At 42.3% G+C, this 21,584-nt stretch overlaps 1 long non-coding RNA gene across 5 annotated transcripts in view; it reads right to left on the bottom strand.

The window, feature by feature from the left end:
- Nucleotides 1–21,584, bottom strand: part of LOC143243181 (uncharacterized) — a 188,717-nt gene that overhangs the window by 4,719 nt on the left and 162,414 nt on the right. The window lies entirely within an intron of this gene.

The raw sequence follows: 21,584 nt of genomic DNA, 5'->3' as shown, positions 1-21,584 counted from the left end.
GAAACTCTAATCACCAACAAAGGTCAGCGTCTTGAAACTCTAATCATCAACAAAGGTCAGCGTCTTGAAACTCTAATCACCAACAAAGGTCAGCGTCTTGAAACTCTAATCACCAACAAAGGTCAGCGTCTTGAAACTCTAATCACCAACAAAGGTCAGCGTCTTGAAACTCTAATCACCAACAAAGGTCAGCGTCTTGAAACTCTAATCACCAACAAAGGTCAGCGTCTTGAAACTCTAATCACCAACAAAGGTCAGCGTCTTGAAACTCTAATCACCAACAAAGGTCAGCGTCTTGAAACTCTAATCACCAACAAAGGTCAGCGTCTTGAAACTCTAATCACCAACAAAGGTCAGCGTCTTGAAACTCTAATCACCAACAAAGGTCAGCGTCTTGAAACTCTAATCACCAACAAAGGTCAGCGTCTTGAAACTCTAATCACCAACAAAGGTCAGCGTCTTGAAACTCTAATCACCAACAAAGGTCAGCGTCTTGAAACTCTAATCACCAACAAAGGTCAGCGTCTTGAAACTCTAATCACCAACAAAGGTCAGCGTCTTGAAACTCTAATCACCAACAAAGGTCAGCGTCTTGAAACTCTAATCACCAACAAAGGTCAGCGTCTTGAAACTCTAATCACCAACAAAGGTCAGCGTCTTGAAACTCTAATCACCAACAAAGGTCAGCGTCTTGAAACTCTAATCACCAACAAAGGTCAGCGTCTTGAAACTCTAATCACCAACAAAGGTCAGCGTCTTGAAACTCTAATCACCAACAAAGGTCAGCGTCTTGAAACTCTAATCACCAACAAAGGTCAGCGTCTTGAAACTCTAATCACCAACAAAGGTCAGCGTCTTGAAACTCTAATCACCAACAAAGGTCAGCGTCTTGAAACTCTAATCATCAACAAAGGTCAGCGTCTTGAAACTCTAATCACCAACAAAGGTCAGCGTCTTGAAACTCTAATCACCAACAAAGGTCAGCGTCTTCAAACTCTAATCACCAACAAAGGTCAATGTCTTGAAACTCTAATCACCAACAAAGGTCAGCGTCTTGAAACTCTAATCACCAACAAAGGTCAAGGTCTTGAAACTCTAATCACCAACAAAGGTCAGCGTCTTGAAACTCTAATCACCAACAAAGGTCAGCGTCTTGAAACTCTAATCACCAACAAAGGTCAGCGTCTTGAAACTCTAATCACCAACAAAGGTCAGCGTCTTGAAACTCTAATCACCAACAAAGGTCAGCGTCTTGAAACTCTAATCACCAACAAAGGTCAGCGTCTTGAAACTCTAATCACCAACAAAGGTCAGCGTCTTGAAACTCTAATCACCAACAAAGGTCAGCGTCTTGAAACTCTAATCACCAACAAAGGTCAGCGTCTTGAAACTCTAATCACCAACAAAGGTCAGCGTCTTGAAACTCTAATCACCAACAAAGGTCAGCGTCTTGAAACTCTAATCACCAACAAAGGTCAGCGTCTTGAAACTCTAATCACCAACAAAGGTCAGCGTCTTGAAACTCTAATCACCAACAAAGGTCAGCGTCTTGAAACTCTAATCACCAACAAAGGTCAGCGTCTTGAAACTCTAATCACCAACAAAGGTCAGCGTCTTGAAACTCTAATCACCAACAAAGGTCAGCGTCTTGAAACTCTAATCACCAACAAAGGTCAGCGTCTTGAAACTCTAATCACCAACAAAGGTCAGCGTCTTGAAACTCTAATCACCAACAAAGGTCAGCGTCTTGAAACTCTAATCACCAACAAAGGTCAGCGTCTTGAAACTCTAATCACCAACAAAGGTCAGCGTCTTGAAACTCTAATCACCAACAAAGGTCAGCGTCTTGAAACTCTAATCACCAACAAAGGTCAATGTCTTGAAACTCTAATCACCAACAAAGGTCAGCGTCTTGAAACTCTAATCACCAACAAAGGTCAGCGTCTTGAAACTCTAATCACCAACAAAGGTCAGCGTCTTGAAACTCTAATCACCAACAAAGGTCAGCGTCTTGAAACTCTAATCACCAACAAAGGTCAGCGTCTTGAAACTCTAATCACCAACAAAGGTCAGCGTCTTGAAACTCTAATCACCAACAAAGGTCAGCGTCTTGAAACTCTAATCACCAACAAAGGTCAGCGTCTTGAAACTCTAATCACCAACAAAGGTCAGCGTCTTGAAACTCTAATCACCAACAAAGGTCAGCGTCTTGAAACTCTAATCACCAACAAAGGTCAGCGTCTTGAAACTCTAATCACCAACAAAGGTCAGCGTCTTGAAACTCTAATCACCAACAAAGGTCAGCGTCTTGAAACTCTAATCACCAACAAAGGTCAGCGTCTTGAAACTCTAATCACCAACAAAGGTCAGCGTCTTGAAACTCTAATCACCAACAAAGGTCAGCGTCTTGAAACTCTAATCACCAACAAAGGTCAGCGTCTTGAAACTCTAATCACCAACAAAGGTCAGCGTCTTGAAACTCTAATCACCAACAAAGGTCAGCGTCTTGAAACTCTAATCACCAACAAAGGTCAGCGTCTTGAAACTCTAATCACCAACAAAGGTCAGCGTCTTGAAACTCTAATCACCAACAAAGGTCAGCGTCTTGAAACTCTAATCACCAACAAAGGTCAGCGTCTTGAAACTCTAATCACCAACAAAGGTCAGCGTCTTGAAACTCTAATCACCAACAAAGGTCAGCGTCTTGAAACTCTAATCACCAACAAAGGTCAGCGTCTTGAAACTCTAATCACCAACAAAGGTCAGCGTCTTGAAACTCTAATCACCAACAAAGGTCAGCGTCTTGAAACTCTAATCACCAACAAAGGTCAGCGTCTTGAAACTCTAATCACCAACAAAGGTCAGCGTCTTGAAACTCTAATCACCAACAAAGGTCAGCGTCTTGAAACTCTAATCATCAACAAAGGTCAGCGTCTTGAAACTCTAATCACCAACAAAGGTCAGCGTCTTGAAACTCTAATCACCAACAAAGGTCAATGTCTTGAAACTCTAATCACCAACAAAGGTCAGCGTCTTGAAACTCTAATCACCAACAAAGGTCAGCGTCTTGAAACTCTAATCACCAACAAAGGTCAGCGTCTTGAAACTCTAATCACCAACAAAGGTCAGCGTCTTGAAACTCTAATCACCAACAAAGGTCAGCGTCTTGAAACTCTAATCACCAACAAAGGTCAGCGTCTTGAAACTCTAATCACCAACAAAGGTCAGCGTCTTGAAACTCTAATCACCAACAAAGGTCAGCGTCTTGAAACTCTAATCACCAACAAAGGTCAGCGTCTTGAAACTCTAATCACCAACAAAGGTCAGCGTCTTGAAACTCTAAGCATCAACAAAGGTCAGCGTCTTGAAACTCTAAGCATCAACAAAGGTCAGCGTCTTGAAACTCTAATCACCAACAAAGGTCAGCGTCTTGAAACTCTAATCACCAACAAAGGTCAGCGTCTTGAAACTCTAATCACCAACAAAGGTCAGCGTTTTGAAACTCTAATCACCAACAAAGGTCAGCGTCTTGAAACTCTAATCACCAACAAAGGTCAGCGTCTTGAAACTCTAATCACCAACAAAGGTCAGCGTCTTGAAACTCTAATCACCAACAAAGGTCAGCGTCTTGAAACTCTAATCACCAACAAAGGTCAGCGTCTTGAAACTCTAATCACCAACAAAGGTCAGCGTCTTGAAACTCTAATCACCAACAAAGGTCAGCGTCTTGAAACTCTAATCACCAACAAAGGTCAGCGTCTTGAAACTCTAATCACCAACAAAGGTCAGCGTCTTGAAACTCTAATCACCAACAAAGGTCAGCGTCTTGAAACTCTAATCACCAACAAAGGTCAGCGTCTTGAAACTCTAATCACCAACAAAGGTCAGTCGTCTTGAAACTCTAATCACCAACAAAGGTCAGCGTCTTGAAACTCTAATCACCAACAAAGGTCAGCGTCTTGAAACTCTAATCACCAACAAAGGTCAGCGTCTTGAAACTCTAATCACCAACAAAGGTCAGCGTCTTGAAACTCTAATCACCAACAAAGGTCAGCGTCTTGAAACTCTAATCACCAACAAAGGTCAGCGTCTTGAAACTCTAATCACCAACAAAGGTCAGCGTCTTGAAACTCTAATCACCAACAAAGGTCAGCGTCTTGAAACTCTAATCACCAACAAAGGTCAGCGTCTTGAAACTCTAATCACCAACAAAGGTCAGCGTCTTGAAACTCTAATCACCAACAAAGGTCAGCGTCTTGAAACTCTAATCACCAACAAAGGTCAGCGTCTTGAAACTCTAATCACCAACAAAGGTCAGCGTCTTGAAACTCTAATCACCAACAAAGGTCAGCGTCTTGAAACTCTAATCACCAACAAAGGTCAGCGTCTTGAAACTCTAATCACCAACAAAGGTCAGCGTCTTGAAACTCTAATCACCAACAAAGGTCAGCGTCTTGAAACTCTAATCACCAACAAAGGTCAGCGTCTTGAAACTCTAATCACCAACAAAGGTCAGCGTCTTGAAACTCTAATCACACAACAAAGGTCAGCGTCTTGAAACTCTAATCACCAACAAAGGTCAGCGTCTTGAAACTCTAATCACCAACAAAGGTCAGCGTCTTGAAACTCTAATCACCAACAAAGGTCAGCGTCTTGAAACTCTAATCACCAACAAAGGTCAGCGTCTTGAAACTCTAATCACCAACAAAGGTCAGCGTCTTGAAACTCTAATCACCAACAAAGGTCAGCGTCTTGAAACTCTAATCACCAACAAAGGTCAGCGTCTTGAAACTCTAATCACCAACAAAGGTCAGCGTCTTGAAACTCTAATCACCAACAAAGGTCAGCGTCTTGAAACTCTAATCACCAACAAAGGTCAGCGTCTTGAAACTCTAATCACCAACAAAGGTCAGCGTCTTGAAACTCTAATCACCAACAAAGGTCAGCGTCTTGAAACTCTAATCACCAACAAAGGTCAGCGTCTTGAAACTCTAATCACCAACAAAGGTCAGCGTCTTGAAACTCTAATCACCAACAAAGGTCAGCGTCTTGAAACTCTAATCACCAACAAAGGTCAGCGTCTTGAAACTCTAATCACCAACAAAGGTCAGCGTCTTGAAACTCTAATCACCAACAAAGGTCAGCGTCTTGAAACTCTAATCACCAACAAAGGTCAGCGTCTTGAAACTCTAATCACCAACAAAGGTCAGCGTCTTGAAACTCTAATCACCAACAAAGGTCAGCGTCTTGAAACTCTAATCACCAACAAAGGTCAAGCGTCTTGAAACTCTAATCACCAACAAAGGTCAGCGTCTTGAAACTCTAATCACCAACAAAGGTCAGCGTCTTGAAACTCTAATCACCAACAAAGGTCAGCGTCTTGAAACTCTAATCACCAACAAAGGTCAGCGTCTTGAAACTCTAATCACCAACAAAGGTCAGCGTCTTGAAACTCTAATCACCAACAAAGGTCAGCGTCTTGAAACTCTAATCACCAACAAAGGTCAGCGTCTTGAAACTCTAATCACCAACAAAGGTCAGCGTCTTGAAACTCTAATCACCAACAAAGGTCAGCGTCTTGAAACTCTAATCACCAACAAAGGTCAGCGTCTTGAAACTCTAATCACCAACAAAGGTCAGCGTCTTGAAACTCTAATCACCAACAAAGGTCAGCGTCTTGAAACTCTAATCACCAACAAAGGTCAGCGTCTTGAAACTCTAATCACCAACAAAGGTCAGCGTCTTGAAACTCTAATCACCAACAAAGGTCAGCGTCTTGAAACTCTAATCACCAACAAAGGTCAGCGTCTTGAAACTCTAATCACCAACAAAGGTCAGCGTCTTGAAACTCTAATCACCAACAAAGGTCAGCGTCTTGAAACTCTAATCACCAACAAAGGTCAGCGTCTTGAAACTCTAATCACCAACAAAGGTCAGCGTCTTGAAACTCTAATCACCAACAAAGGTCAGCGTCTTGAAACTCTAATCACCAACAAAGGTCAGCGTCTTGAAACTCTAATCACCAACAAAGGTCAGCGTCTTGAAACTCTAATCACCAACAAAGGTCAGCGTCTTGAAACTCTAATCACCAACAAAGGTCAGCGTCTTGAAACTCTAATCACCAACAAAGGTCAGCGTCTTGAAACTCTAATCACCAACAAAGGTCAGCGTCTTGAAACTCTAATCACCAACAAAGGTCAGCGTCTTGAAACTCTAATCACCAACAAAGGTCAGCGTCTTGAAACTCTAATCACCAACAAAGGTCAGCGTCTTGAAACTCTAATCACCAACAAAGGTCAGCGTCTTGAAACTCTAATCACCAACAAAGGTCAGCGTCTTGAAACTCTAATCACCAACAAAGGTCAGCGTCTTGAAACTCTAATCACCAACAAAGGTCAGCGTCTTGAAACTCTAATCACCAACAAAGGTCAGCGTCTTGAAACTCTAATCACCAACAAAGGTCAGCGTCTTGAAACTCTAATCACCAACAAAGGTCAGCGTCTTGAAACTCTAATCACCAACAAAGGTCAGCGTCTTGAAACTCTAATCACCAACAAAGGTCAGCGTCTTGAAACTCTAATCACCAACAAAGGTCAGCGTCTTGAAACTCTAATCACCAACAAAGGTCAGCGTCTTGAAACTCTAATCACCAACAAAGGTCAGCGTCTTGAAACTCTAATCACCAACAAAGGTCAGCGTCTTGAAACTCTAATCACCAACAAAGGTCAGCGTCTTGAAACTCTAATCACCAACAAAGGTCAGCGTCTTGAAACTCTAATCACCAACAAAGGTCAGCGTCTTGAAACTCTAATCACCAACAAAGGTCAGCGTCTTGAAACTCTAATCACCAACAAAGGTCAGCGTCTTGAAACTCTAATCACCAACAAAGGTCAGCGTCTTGAAACTCTAATCACCAACAAAGGTCAGCGTCTTGAAACTCTAATCACCAACAAAGGTCAGCGTCTTGAAACTCTAATCACCAACAAAGGTCAGCGTCTTGAAACTCTAATCACCAACAAAGGTCAGCGTCTTGAAACTCTAATCACCAACAAAGGTCAGCGTCTTGAAACTCTAATCACCAACAAAGGTCAGCGTCTTGAAACTCTAATCACCAACAAAGGTCAGCGTCTTGAAACTCTAATCACCAACAAAGGTCAGCGTCTTGAAACTCTAATCACCAACAAAGGTCAGCGTCTTGAAACTCTAATCACCAACAAAGGTCAGCGTCTTGAAACTCTAATCACCAACAAAGGTCAGCGTCTTGAAACTCTAATCACCAACAAAGGTCAGCGTCTTGAAACTCTAATCACCAACAAAGGTCAGCGTCTTGAAACTCTAATCACCAACAAAGGTCAGCGTCTTGAAACTCTAATCACCAACAAAGGTCAGCGTCTTGAAACTCTAATCACCAACAAAGGTCAGCGTCTTGAAACTCTAATCACCAACAAAGGTCAGCGTCTTGAAACTCTAATCACCAACAAAGGTCAGCGTCTTGAAACTCTAATCACCAACAAAGGTCAGCGTCTTGAAACTCTAATCACCAACAAAGGTCAGCGTCTTGAAACTCTAATCACCAACAAAGGTCAGCGTCTTGAAACTCTAATCACCAACAAAGGTCAGCGTCTTGAAACTCTAATCACCAACAAAGGTCAGCGTCTTGAAACTCTAATCACCAACAAAGGTCAGCGTCTTGAAACTCTAATCACCAACAAAGGTCAGCGTCTTGAAACTCTAATCACCAACAAAGGTCAGCGTCTTGAAACTCTAATCACCAACAAAGGTCAGCGTCTTGAAACTCTAATCACCAACAAAGGTCAGCGTCTTGAAACTCTAATCACCAACAAAGGTCAGCGTCTTGAAACTCTAATCACCAACAAAGGTCAGCGTCTTGAAACTCTAATCACCAACAAAGGTCAGCGTCTTGAAACTCTAATCACCAACAAAGGTCAGCGTCTTGAAACTCTAATCACCAACAAAGGTCAGCGTCTTGAAACTCTAATCACCAACAAAGGTCAGCGTCTTGAAACTCTAATCACCAACAAAGGTCAGCGTCTTGAAACTCTAATCACCAACAAAGGTCAGCGTCTTGAAACTCTAATCACCAACAAAGGTCAGCGTCTTGAAACTCTAATCACCAACAAAGGTCAGCGTCTTGAAACTCTAATCACCAACAAAGGTCAGCGTCTTGAAACTCTAATCACCAACAAAGGTCAGCGTCTTGAAACTCTAATCACCAACAAAGGTCAGCGTCTTGAAACTCTAATCACCAACAAAGGTCAGCGTCTTGAAACTCTAATCACCAACAAAGGTCAGCGTCTTGAAACTCTAATCACCAACAAAGGTCAGCGTCTTGAAACTCTAATCACCAACAAAGGTCAGCGTCTTGAAACTCTAATCACCAACAAAGGTCAGCGTCTTGAAACTCTAATCACCAACAAAGGTCAGCGTCTTGAAACTCTAATCACCAACAAAGGTCAGCGTCTTGAAACTCTAATCACCAACAAAGGTCAGCGTCTTGAAACTCTAATCACCAACAAAGGTCAGCGTCTTGAAACTCTAATCACCAACAAAGGTCAGCGTCTTGAAACTCTAATCACCAACAAAGGTCAGCGTCTTGAAACTCTAATCACCAACAAAGGTCAGCGTCTTGAAACTCTAATCACCAACAAAGGTCAGCGTCTTGAAACTCTAATCACCAACAAAGGTCAGCGTCTTGAAACTCTAATCACCAACAAAGGTCAGCGTCTTGAAACTCTAATCACCAACAAAGGTCAGCGTCTTGAAACTCTAATCACCAACAAAGGTCAGCGTCTTGAAACTCTAATCACCAACAAAGGTCAGCGTCTTGAAACTCTAATCACCAACAAAGGTCAGCGTCTTGAAACTCTAATCACCAACAAAGGTCAGCGTCTTGAAACTCTAATCACCAACAAAGGTCAGCGTCTTGAAACTCTAATCACCAACAAAGGTCAGCGTCTTGAAACTCTAATCACCAACAAAGGTCAGCGTCTTGAAACTCTAATCACCAACAAAGGTCAGCGTCTTGAAACTCTAATCACCAACAAAGGTCAGCGTCTTGAAACTCTAATCACCAACAAAGGTCAGCGTCTTGAAACTCTAATCACCAACAAAGGTCAGCGTCTTGAAACTCTAATCACCAACAAAGGTCAGCGTCTTGAAACTCTAATCACCAACAAAGGTCAGCGTCTTGAAACTCTAATCACCAACAAAGGTCAGCGTCTTGAAACTCTAATCACCAACAAAGGTCAGCGTCTTGAAACTCTAATCACCAACAAAGGTCAGCGTCTTGAAACTCTAATCACCAACAAAGGTCAGCGTCTTGAAACTCTAATCACCAACAAAGGTCAGCGTCTTGAAACTCTAATCACCAACAAAGGTCAGCGTCTTGAAACTCTAATCACCAACAAAGGTCAGCGTCTTGAAACTCTAATCACCAACAAAGGTCAGCGTCTTGAAACTCTAATCACCAACAAAGGTCAGCGTCTTGAAACTCTAATCACCAACAAAGGTCAGCGTCTTGAAACTCTAATCACCAACAAAGGTCAGCGTCTTGAAACTCTAATCACCAACAAAGGTCAGCGTCTTGAAACTCTAATCACCAACAAAGGTCAGCGTCTTGAAACTCTAATCACCAACAAAGGTCAGCGTCTTGAAACTCTAATCACCAACAAAGGTCAGCGTCTTGAAACTCTAATCACCAACAAAGGTCAGCGTCTTGAAACTCTAATCACCAACAAAGGTCAGCGTCTTGAAACTCTAATCACCAACAAAGGTCAGCGTCTTGAAACTCTAATCACCAACAAAGGTCAGCGTCTTGAAACTCTAATCACCAACAAAGGTCAGCGTCTTGAAACTCTAATCACCAACAAAGGTCAGCGTCTTGAAACTCTAATCACCAACAAAGGTCAGCGTCTTGAAACTCTAATCACCAACAAAGGTCAGCGTCTTGAAACTCTAATCACCAACAAAGGTCAGCGTCTTGAAACTCTAATCACCAACAAAGGTCAGCGTCTTGAAACTCTAATCACCAACAAAGGTCAGCGTCTTGAAACTCTAATCACCAACAAAGGTCAGCGTCTTGAAACTCTAATCAGGTCGTCTTGAAACTCTAATCACCAACAAAGGTCAGCGTCTTGAAACTCTAATCACCAACAAAGGTCAGCGTCTTGAAACTCTAATCACCAACAAAGGTCAGCGTCTTGAAACTCTAATCACCAACAAAGGTCAGCGTCTTGAAACTCTAATCACCAACAAAGGTCAGCGTCTTGAAACTCTAATCACCAACAAAGGTCAGCGTCTTGAAACTCTAATCACCAACAAAGGTCAGCGTCTTGAAACTCTAATCACCAACAAAGGTCAGCGTCTTGAAACTCTAATCACCAACAAAGGTCAGCGTCTTGAAACTCTAATCACCAACAAAGGTCAGCGTCTTGAAACTCTAATCACCAACAAAGGTCAGCGTCTTGAAACTCTAATCACCAACAAAGGTCAGCGTCTTGAAACTCTAATCACCAACAAAGGTCAGCGTCTTGAAACTCTAATCACCAACAAAGGTCAGCGTCTTGAAACTCTAATCACCAACAAAGGTCAGCGTCTTGAAACTCTAATCACCAACAAAGGTCAGCGTCTTGAAACTCTAATCACCAACAAAGGTCAGCGTCTTGAAACTCTAATCACCAACAAAGGTCAGCGTCTTGAAACTCTAATCACCAAAAGGTCAGCGTCTTGAAACTCTAATCACCAACAAAGGTCAGCGTCTTGAAACTCTAATCACCAACAAAGGTCAGCGTCTTGAAACTCTAATCACCAACAAAGGTCAGCGTCTTGAAACTCTAATCACCAACAAAGGTCAGCGTCTTGAAACTCTAATCACCAACAAAGGTCAGCGTCTTGAAACTCTAATCACCAACAAAGGTCAGCGTCTTGAAACTCTAATCACCAACAAAGGTCAGCGTCTTGAAACTCTAATCACCAACAAAGGTCAGCGTCTTGAAACTCTAATCACCAACAAGGTCAGCGTCTTGAAACTCTAATCACCAACAAAGGTCAGCGTCTTGAAACTCTAATCACCAACAAAGGTCAGCGTCTTGAAACTCTAATCACCAACAAAGGTCAGCGTCTTGAAACTCTAATCACCAACAAAGGTCAGCGTCTTGAAACTCTAATCACCAACAAAGGTCAGCGTCTTGAAACTCTAATCACCAACAAAGGTCAGCGTCTTGAAACTCTAATCACCAACAAAGGTCAGCGTCTTGAAACTCTAATCACCAACAAAGGTCAGCGTCTTGAAACTCTAATCACCAACAAAGGTCAGCGTCTTGAAACTCTAATCACCAACAAAGGTCAGCGTCTTGAAACTCTAATCACCAACAAAGGTCAGCGTCTTGAAACTCTAATCACCAACAAAGGTCAGCGTCTTGAAACTCTAATCACCAACAAAGGTCAGCGTCTTGAAACTCTAATCACCAACAAAGGTCAGCGTCTTGAAACTCTAATCACCAACAAAGGTCAGCGTCTTGAAACTCTAATCACCAACAAAGGTCAGCGTCTTGAAACTCTAATCACCAACAAAGGTCAGCGTCTTGAAACTCTAATCACCAACAAAGGTCAGCGTCTTGAAACTCTAATCACCAACAAAGGTCAGCGTCTTGAAACTCTAATCACCAACAAAGGTCAGCGTCTTGAAACTCTAATCACCAACAAAGGTCAGCGTCTTGAAACTCTAATCACCAACAAAGGTCAGCGTCTTGAAACTCTAATCACCAACAAAGGTCAGCGTCTTGAAACTCTAATCACCAACAAAGGTCAGCGTCTTGAAACTCTAATCACCAACAAAGGTCAGCGTCTTGAAACTCTAATCACCAACAAAGGTCAGCGTCTTGAAACTCTAATCACCAACAAAGGTCAGCGTCTTGAAACTCTAATCACCAACAAAGGTCAGCGTCTTGAAACTCTAATCACCAACAAGGTCAGCGTCTTGAAACTCTAATCACCAACAAAGGTCAGCGTCTTGAAACTCTAATCACCAACAAAGGTCAGCGTCTTGAAACTCTAATCACCAACAAAGGTCAGCGTCTTGAAACTCTAATCACCAACAAAGGTCAGCGTCTTGAAACTCTAATCACCAACAAAGGTCAGCGTCTTGAAACTCTAATCACCAACAAAGGTCAGCGTCTTGAAACTCTAATCACCAACAAAGGTCAGCGTCTTGAAACTCTAATCACCAACAAAGGTCAGCGTCTTGAAACTCTAATCACCAACAAAGGTCAGCGTCTTGAAACTCTAATCACCAACAAAGGTCAGCGTCTTGAAACTCTAATCACCAACAAAGGTCAGCGTCTTGAAACTCTAATCACCAACAAAGGTCAGCGTCTTGAAACTCTAATCACCAACAAAGGTCAGCGTCTTGAAACTCTAATCACCAACAAAGGTCAGCGTCTTGAAACTCTAATCACCAACAAAGGTCAGCGTCTTGAAACTCTAATCACCAACAAAGGTCAGCGTCTTGAAACTCTAATCACCAACAAAGGTCAGCGTCTTGAAACTCTAATCACCAACAAAGGTCAGCGTCTTGAAACTCTAATCACCAACAAAGGTCAGCGTCTTGAAACTCTAATCACCAACAAAGGTCAGCGTCTTGAAACTCTAATCACCAACAAAGGTCAGCGTCTTGAAACTCTAATCACCAACAAAGGTCAGCGTCTTGAAACTCTAATCACCAACAAAGGTCAGCGTCTTGAAACTCTAATCACCAACAAAGGTCAGCGTCTTGAAACTCTAATCACCAACAAAGGTCAGCGTCTTGAAACTCTAATCACCAACAAAGGTCAGCGTCTTGAAACTCTAATCACCAACAAAGGTCAGCGTCTTGAAACTCTAATCACCAACAAAGGTCAGCGTCTTGAAACTCTAATCACCAACAAAGGTCAGCGTCTTGAAACTCTAATCACCAACAAGGTCAGCGTCTTGAAACTCTAATCACCAACAAAGGTCAGCGTCTTGAAACTCTAATCACCAACAAAGGTCAGCGTCTTGAAACTCTAATCACCAACAAAGGTCAGCGTCTTGAAACTCTAATCACCAACAAAGGTCAGCGTCTTGAAACTCTAATCACCAACAAAGGTCAGCGTCTTGAAACTCTAATCACCAACAAAGGTCAGCGTCTTGAAACTCTAATCACCAACAAAGGTCAGCGTCTTGAAACTCTAATCACCAACAAAGGTCAGCGTCTTGAAACTCTAATCATCAACAAAGGTCAGCGTCTTGAAACTCTAATCACCAACAAAGGTCAGCGTCTTGAAACTCTAATCACCAACAAAGGTCAGCGTCTTGAAACTCTAATCACCAACAAAGGTCAGCGTCTTGAAACTCTAATCACCAACAAAGGTCAGCGTCTTGAAACTCTAATCACCAACAAAGGTCAGCGTCTTGAAACTCTAATCACCAACAAAGGTCAGCGTCTTGAAACTCTAATCACCAACAAAGGTCAGCGTCTTGAAACTCTAATCACCAACAAAGGTCAGCGTCTTGAAACTCTAATCACCAACAAAGGTCAGCGTCTTGAAACTCTAATCACCAACAAAGGTCAGCGTCTTGAAACTCTAATCACCAACAAAGGTCAGCGTCTTCAAACTCTAATCACCAACAAAGGTCAGCGTCTTCAGCGTCTTGAAATCACCAACAAAGGTCAGCGTCTTGAAACTCTAATCACCAACAAAGGTCAGCGTCTTGAAACTCTAATCACCAACAAAGGTCAGCGTCTTGAAACTCTAATCACCAACAAAGGTCAGCGTCTTGAAACTCTAATCACCAACAAAGGTCAGCGTCTTGAAACTCTAATCACCAACAAAGGTCAGCGTCTTGAAACTCTAATCACCAACAAAGGTCAGCGTCTTGAAACTCTAATCACCAACAAAGGTCAGCGTCTTGAAACTCTAATCACCAACAAAGGTCAGCGTCTTGAAACTCTAATCACCAACAAAGGTCAGCGTCTTGAAACTCTAATCACCAACAAAGGTCAGCGTCTTGAAACTCTAATCACCAACAAAGGTCAGCGTCTTGAAACTCTAATCACCAACAAAGGTCAGCGTCTTGAAACTCTAATCACCAACAAAGGTCAGCGTCTTGAAACTCTAATCACCAACAAAGGTCAGCGTCTTGAAACTCTAATCACCAACAAAGGTCAGCGTCTTGAAACTCTAATCACCAACAAAGGTCAGCGTCTTGAAACTCTAATCACCAACAAGGTCAGCGTCTTGAAACTCTAATCACCAACAAAGGTCAGCGTCTTGAAACTCTAATCACCAACAAAGGTCAGCGTCTTGAAACTCTAATCACCAACAAAGGTCAGCGTCTTGAAACTCTAATCACCAACAAAGGTCAGCGTCTTGAAACTCTAATCACCAACAAAGGTCAGCGTCTTGAAACTCTAATCACCAACAAAGGTCAGCGTCTTGAAACTCTAATCACCAACAAAGGTCAGCGTCTTGAAACTCTAATCACCAACAAAGGTCAGCGTCTTGAAACTCTAATCACCAACAAGGTCAGCGTCTTGAAACTCTAATCACCAACAAAGGTCAGCGTCTTGAAACTCTAATCACCAACAAAGGTCAGCGTCTTGAAACTCTAATCACCAACAAAGGTCAGCGTCTTGAAACTCTAATCACCAACAAAGGTCAGCGTCTTGAAACTCTAATCACCAACAAAGGTCAGCGTCTTGAAACTCTAATCACCAACAAAGGTCAGCGTCTTGAAACTCTAATCACCAACAAAGGTCAGCGTCTTGAAACTCTAATCACCAACAAAGGTCAGCGTCTTGAAACTCTAATCACCAACAAAGGTCAGCGTCTTGAAACTCTAATCACCAACAAAGGTCAGCGTCTTGAAACTCTAATCACCAACAAAGGTCAGCGTCTTGAAACTCTAATCACCAACAAAGGTCAGCGTCTTGAAACTCTAATCACCAACAAAGGTCAGCGTCTTGAAACTCTAATCACCAACAAAGGTCAGCGTCTTGAAACTCTAATCACCAACAAAGGTCAGCGTCTTGAAACTCTAATCACCAACAAAGGTCAGCGTCTTGAAACTCTAATCACCAACAAAGGTCAGCGTCTTGAAACTCTAATCACCAACAAAGGTCAGCGTCTTGAAACTCTAATCACCAACAAAGGTCAGCGTCTTGAAACTCTAATCACCAACAAAGGTCAGCGTCTTGAAACTCTAATCACCAACAAGGTCAGCGTCTTGAAACTCTAATCACCAACAAAGGTCAGCGTCTTGAAACTCTAATCACCAACAAAGGTCAGCGTCTTGAAACTCTAATCACCAACAAAGGTCAGCGTCTTGAAACTCTAATCACCAACAAAGGTCAGCGTCTTGAAACTCTAATCACCAACAAAGGTCAAGTCGTCTTGAAACTCTAATCACCAACAAAGGTCAGCGTCTTGAAACTCTAATCACCAACAAAGGTCAGCGTCTTGAAACTCTAATCACCAACAAAGGTCAGCGTCTTGAAACTCTAATCACCAACAAAGGTCAGCGTCTTGAAACTCTAATCACCAACAAAGGTCAGCGTCTTGAAACTCTAATCACCAACAAAGGTCAGCGTCTTGAAACTCTAATCACCAACAAAGGTCAGCGTCTTGAAACTCTAATCACCAACAAAGGTCAGCGTCTTGAAACTCTAATCACCAACAAAGGTCAGCGTCTTGAAACTCTAATCACCAACAAAGGTCAGCGTCTTGAAACTCTAATCACCAACAAAGGTCAGCGTCTTGAAACTCTAATCACCAACAAAGGTCAGCGTCTTGAAACTCTAATCACCAACAAAGGTCAGCGTCTTGAAACTCTAATCACCAACAAGGTCAGCGTCTTGAAACTCTAATCACCAACAAAGGTCAGCGTCTTGAAACTCTAATCATCAACAAAGGTCAGCGTCTTGAAACTCTAATCACCAACAAAGGTCAGCGTCTTGAAACTCTAATCACCAACAAAGGTCAGCGTCTTGAAACTCTAATCACCAACAAAGGTCAGCGTCTTGAAACTCTAATCACCAACAAAGGTCAGCGTCTTGAAACTCTAATCACCAACAAAGGTCAGCGTCTTGAAACTCTAATCACCAACAAAGGTCAGCGTCTTGAAACTCTAATCACCAACAAAGGTCAGCGTCTTGAAACTCTAATCACCAACAAAGGTCAGCGTCTTGAAACTCTAATCACCAACAAAGGTCAGCGTCTTGAAACTCTAATCACCAACAAAGGTCAGCGTCTTGAAACTCTAATCACCAACAAAGGTCAGCGTCTTGAAACTCTAATCACCAACAAAGGTCAGCGTCTTGAAACTCTAATCACCAACAAGGTCAGCGTCTTGAAACTCTAATCACCAACAAAAGGTCAGCGTCTTGAAACTCTAATCACCAACAAAGGTCAGCGTCTTGAAACTCTAATCACCAACAAAGGTCAGCGTCTTGAAACTCTAATCACCAACAAAGGTCAGCGTCTTGAAACTCTAATCACCAACAAAGGTCAGCGTCTTGAAACTCTAATCACCAACAAAGGTCAACGTCTTGAAACTCTAATCACCAACAAAGGTCAGCGTCTTGAAACTCTAATCACCAACAAAGGTCAGCGTCTTGAAACTCTAATCACCAACAAAGGTCAGCGTCTTGAAACTCTAATCACCAACAAAGGTCAGCGTCTTGAAACTCTAATCACCAACAAAGGTCAGCGTCTTGAAACTCTAATCACCAACAAAGGTCAGCGTCTTGAAACTCTAATCACCAACAAAGGTCAGCGTCTTGAAACTCTAATCACCAACAAAGGTCAGCGTCTTGAAACTCTAATCACCAACAAAGGTCAGCGTCTTGAAACTCTAATCACCAACAAAGGTCAGCGTCTTGAAACTCTAATCACCAACAAAGGTCAGCGTCTTGAAACTCTAATCACCAACAAAGGTCAGCGTCTTGAAACTCTAATCACCAACAAAGGTCAGCGTCTTGAAACTCTAATCACCAACAAAGGTCAGCGTCTTGAAACTCTAATCACCAACAAAGGTCAGCGTCTTGAAACTCTAATCACCAACAAAGGTCAGCGTCTTGAAACTCTAATCACCAACAAAGGTCAGCGTCTTGAAACTCTAATCACCAACAAAGGTCAGCGTCTTGAAACTCTAATCACCAACAAAGGTCAGCGTCTTGAAACTCTAATCACCAACAAAGGTCAGCGTCTTGAAACTCTAATCACCAACAAAGGTCAGCGTCTTGAAACTCTAATCACCAACAAAGGTCAGCGTCTTGAAACTCTAATCACCAACAAAGGTCAGCGTCTTGAAACTCTAATCACCAACAAAGGTCAGCGTCTTGAAACTCTAATCACCAACAAAGGTCAGCGTCTTGAAACTCTAATCACCAACAAAGGTCAGCGTCTTGAAACTCTAATCACCAACAAAGGTCAGCGTCTTGAAACTCTAATCACCAACAAAGGTCAGCGTCTTGAAACTCTAATCACCAACAAGGTCAGCGTCTTGAAACTCTAATCACCAACAAAGGTCAGCGTCTTGAAACTCTAATCACCAACAAAGGTCAGCGTCTTGAAACTCTAATCACCAACAAAGGTCAGCGTCTTGAAACTCTAATCACCAACAAAGGTCAGCGTCTTGAAACTCTAATCACCAACAAAGGTCAGCGTCTTGAAACTCTAATCACCAACAAAGGTCAGCGTCTTGAAACTCTAATCACCAACAAAGGTCAGCGTCTTGAAACTCTAATCAACTTGAAAAAGGTCAGCGTCTTGAAACTCTAATCACCAACAAAGGTCAGCGTCTTGAAACTCTAATCACCAACAAAGGTCAGCGTCTTGAAACTCTAATCACCAACAAAGGTCAGCGTCTTGAAACTCTAATCACCAACAAAGGTCAGCGTCTTGAAACTCTAATCACAGCTCAACAAAGGTCTTGAAACTCGTCACCAACAAAACTCTAATCTAATCACAACAAAGGTCAGCGTCTTGAAACTCTAATCACCAACAAAGGTCAGCGTCTTGAAACTCTAATCACCAACAAAGGTCAGCGTCTTGAAACTCTAATCACCAACAAGGTCAGCGTCTTGAAACTCTAATCACCAACAAAGGTCAGCGTCTTGAAACTCTAATCACCAACAAAGGTCAGCGTCTTGAAACTCTAATCACCAACAAGGTCAGCGTCTTGAAACTCTAATCACCAACAAAGGTCAGCGTCTTGAAACTCTAATCACCAACAAAGGTCAGCGTCTTGAAACTCTAATCACCAACAAAGGTCAGCGTCTTGAAACTCTAATCATCAACAAAGGTCAGCGTCTTGAAACTCTAATCACCAACAAAGTCAATGTCTTGAAACTCTAATCACCAACAAAGGTCAGCGTCTTGAAACTCTAATCACCAACAAAGGTCAGCGTCTTGAAACTCTAATCACCAACAAAGGTCAGCGTCTTGAAACTCTAATCACCAACAAAGGTCAGCGTCTTGAAACTCTAATCACCAACAAAGGTCAGCGTCTTGAAACTCTAATCACCAACAAAGGTCAGCGTCTTGAAACTCTAATCACCAACAAAGGTCAGCGTCTTGAAACTCTAATCACCAACAAAGGTCAGCGTCTTGAAACTCTAATCACCAACAAAGGTCAGCGTCTTGAAACTCTAATCACCAACAAAGGTCAGCGTCTTGAAACTCTAATCACCAACAAAGGTCAGCGTCTTGAAACTCTAATCACCAACAAAGGTCAGCGTCTTGAAACTCTAATCACCAACAAAGGTCAGCGTCTTGAAACTCTAATCACCAACAAAGGTCAGCGTCTTGAAACTCTAATCACCAACAAAGGTCAGCGTCTTGAAACTCTAATCACCAACAAAGGTCAGCGTCTTGAAACTCTAATCACCAACAAAGGTCAGCGTCTTGAAACTCTAATCACCAACAAAGGTCAGCGTCTTGAAACTCTAATCACCAACAAAGGTCAGCGTCTTGAAACTCTAATCACCAACAAAGGTCAGCGTCTTGAAACTCTAATCACCAACAAAGGTCAGCGTCTTGAAACTCTAATCACCAACAAAGGTCAGCGTCTTGAAACTCTAATCACCAACAAAGGTCAGCGTCTTGAAACTCTAATCACCAACAAAGGTCAGCGTCTTGAAACTCTAATCACCAACAAAGGTCAGCGTCTTGAAACTCTAATCACCAACAAAGGTCAGCGTCTTGAAACTCTAATCACCAACAAAGGTCAGCGTCTTGAAACTCTAATCACCAACAAAGGTCAGCGTCTTGAAACTCTAATCACCAACAAAGGTCAGCGTCTTGAAACTCTAATCACCAACAAAGGTCAGCGTCTTGAAACTCTAATCACCAACAAAGGTCAGCGTCTTGAAACTCTAATCACCAACAAAGGTCAGCGTCTTGAAACTCTAATCACCAACAAAGGTCAGCGTCTTGAAACTCTAATCACCAACAAAGGTCAGCGTCTTGAAACTCTAATCACCAACAAGGTCAGCGTCTTGAAACTCTAATCACCAACAAAGGTCAGCGTCTTGAAACTCTAATCACCAACAAAGGTCAGCGTCTTGAAACTCTAATCACCAACAAGGTCAGCGTCTTGAAACTCTAATCACCAACAAAGGTCAGCGTCTTGAAACTCTAATCACCAACAAAGGTCAGCGTCTTGAAACTCTAATCACCAACAAAGGTCAGCGTCTTGAAACTCTAATCACCAACAAAGGTCAGCGTCTTGAAACTCTAATCACCAACAAAGGTCAGCGTCTTGAAACTCTAATCACCAACAAAGGTCAGCGTCTTGAAACTCTAATCACCAACAAAGGTCAGCGTCTTGAAACTCTAATCACCAACAAAGGTCAGCGTCTTGAAACTCTAATCACCAACAAAGGTCAGCGTCTTGAAACTCTAATCACCAACAAAGGTCAGCGTCTTGAAACTCTAATCACCAACAAAGGTCAGCGTCTTGAAACTCTAATCACCAACAAAGGTCAGCGTCTTGAAACTCTAATCACCAACAAAGGTCAGCGTCTTGAAACTCTAATCACCAACAAAGGTCAGCGTCTTGAAACTCTAATCACCAACAAAGGTCAGCGTCTTGAAACTCTAATCACCAACAAAGGTCAGCGTCTTGAAACTCTAATCACCAACAAAGGTCAGCGTCTTGAAACTCTAATCACCAACAAAGGTCAGCGTCTTGAAACTCTAATCACCAACAAAGGTCAGCGTCTTGAAACTCTAATCACCAACAAAGGTCAGCGTCTTGAAACTCTAATCACCAACAAAGGTCAGCGTCTTGAAACTCTAATCACCAACAAAGGTCAGCGTCTTGAAACTCTAATCACCAACAAAGGTCAATGTCTTGAAACTCTAATCACCAACAAAGGTCAGCGTCTTGAAACTCTAATCACCAACAAAGGTCAGCGTCTTGAAACTCTAATCACCAACAAAGGTCAGCGTCTTGAAACTCTAATCACCAACAAAGGTCAGCGTCTTGAAACTCTAATCACCAACAAAGGTCAGCGTCTTGAAACTCTAATCACCAACAAAGGTCAGCGTCTTGAAACTCTAATCACCAACAAAGGTCAGCGTCTTGAAACTCTAATCACCAACAAAGGTCAGCGTCTTGAAACTCTAATCACCAACAAAGGTCAGCGTCTTGAAACTCTAATCATCAACAAAGGTCAGCGTCTTGAAACTCTAATCACCAACAAAGGTCAGCGTCTTGAAACTCTAATCACCAACAAAGGTCAACGTCTTGAAACTCTAATCACCAACAAAGGTCAGCGTCTTGAAACTCTAATCACCAACAAAGGTCAGCGTCTTGAAACTCTAATCACCAACAAAGGTCAGCGTCTTGAAACTCTAATCACCAACAAAGGTCAGCGTCTTGAAACTCTAATCACCAACAAAGGTCAGCGTCTTGAAACTCTAATCACCAACAAAGGTCAGCGTCTTGAAACTCTAATCACCAACAAAGGTCAGCGTCTTGAAACTCTAATCACCAACAAAGGTCAGCGTCTTGAAACTCTAATCACCAACAAAGGTCAGCGTCTTGAAACTCTAATCACCAACAAAGGTCAGCGTCTTGAAACTCTAATCACCAACAAAGGTCAGCGTCTTGAAACTCTAATCACCAACAAAGGTCAGCGTCTTGAAACTCTAATCACCAACAAAGGTCAGCGTCTTGAAACTCTAATCACCAACAAAGGTCTTGAAAGCGTCTTGAAACTCTAATCACCAACAAAGGTCAGCGTCTTGAAACTCTAATCACCAACAAAGGTCAGCGTCTTGAAACTCTAATCACCAACAAAGGTCAAGCGTCTTGAAACTCTAATCACCAACAAAGGTCAGCGTCTTGAAACTCTAATCACCAACAAAGGTCAAGCGTCTTGAAACTCTAATCACCAACAAAGGTCAGCGTCTTGAAACTCTAATCACCAACAAAGGTCAGCGTCTTGAAACTCTAATCACCAACAAAGGTCAGCGTCTTGAAACTCTAATCACCAACAAAGGTCAGCGTCTTGAAACTCTAATCACCAACAAAGGTCA

The sequence above is a fragment of the Tachypleus tridentatus genome, unplaced genomic scaffold (assembly GCF_004210375.1).
Source record: "Tachypleus tridentatus isolate NWPU-2018 unplaced genomic scaffold, ASM421037v1 Hic_cluster_2, whole genome shotgun sequence".
In the NCBI taxonomy this organism is placed as follows: Eukaryota; Metazoa; Arthropoda; class Merostomata; order Xiphosura; family Limulidae; genus Tachypleus; species Tachypleus tridentatus.
Note: the sequence above shows the minus strand (reverse complement) of the source record. Positions and strands in the feature narration are given on the sequence as shown.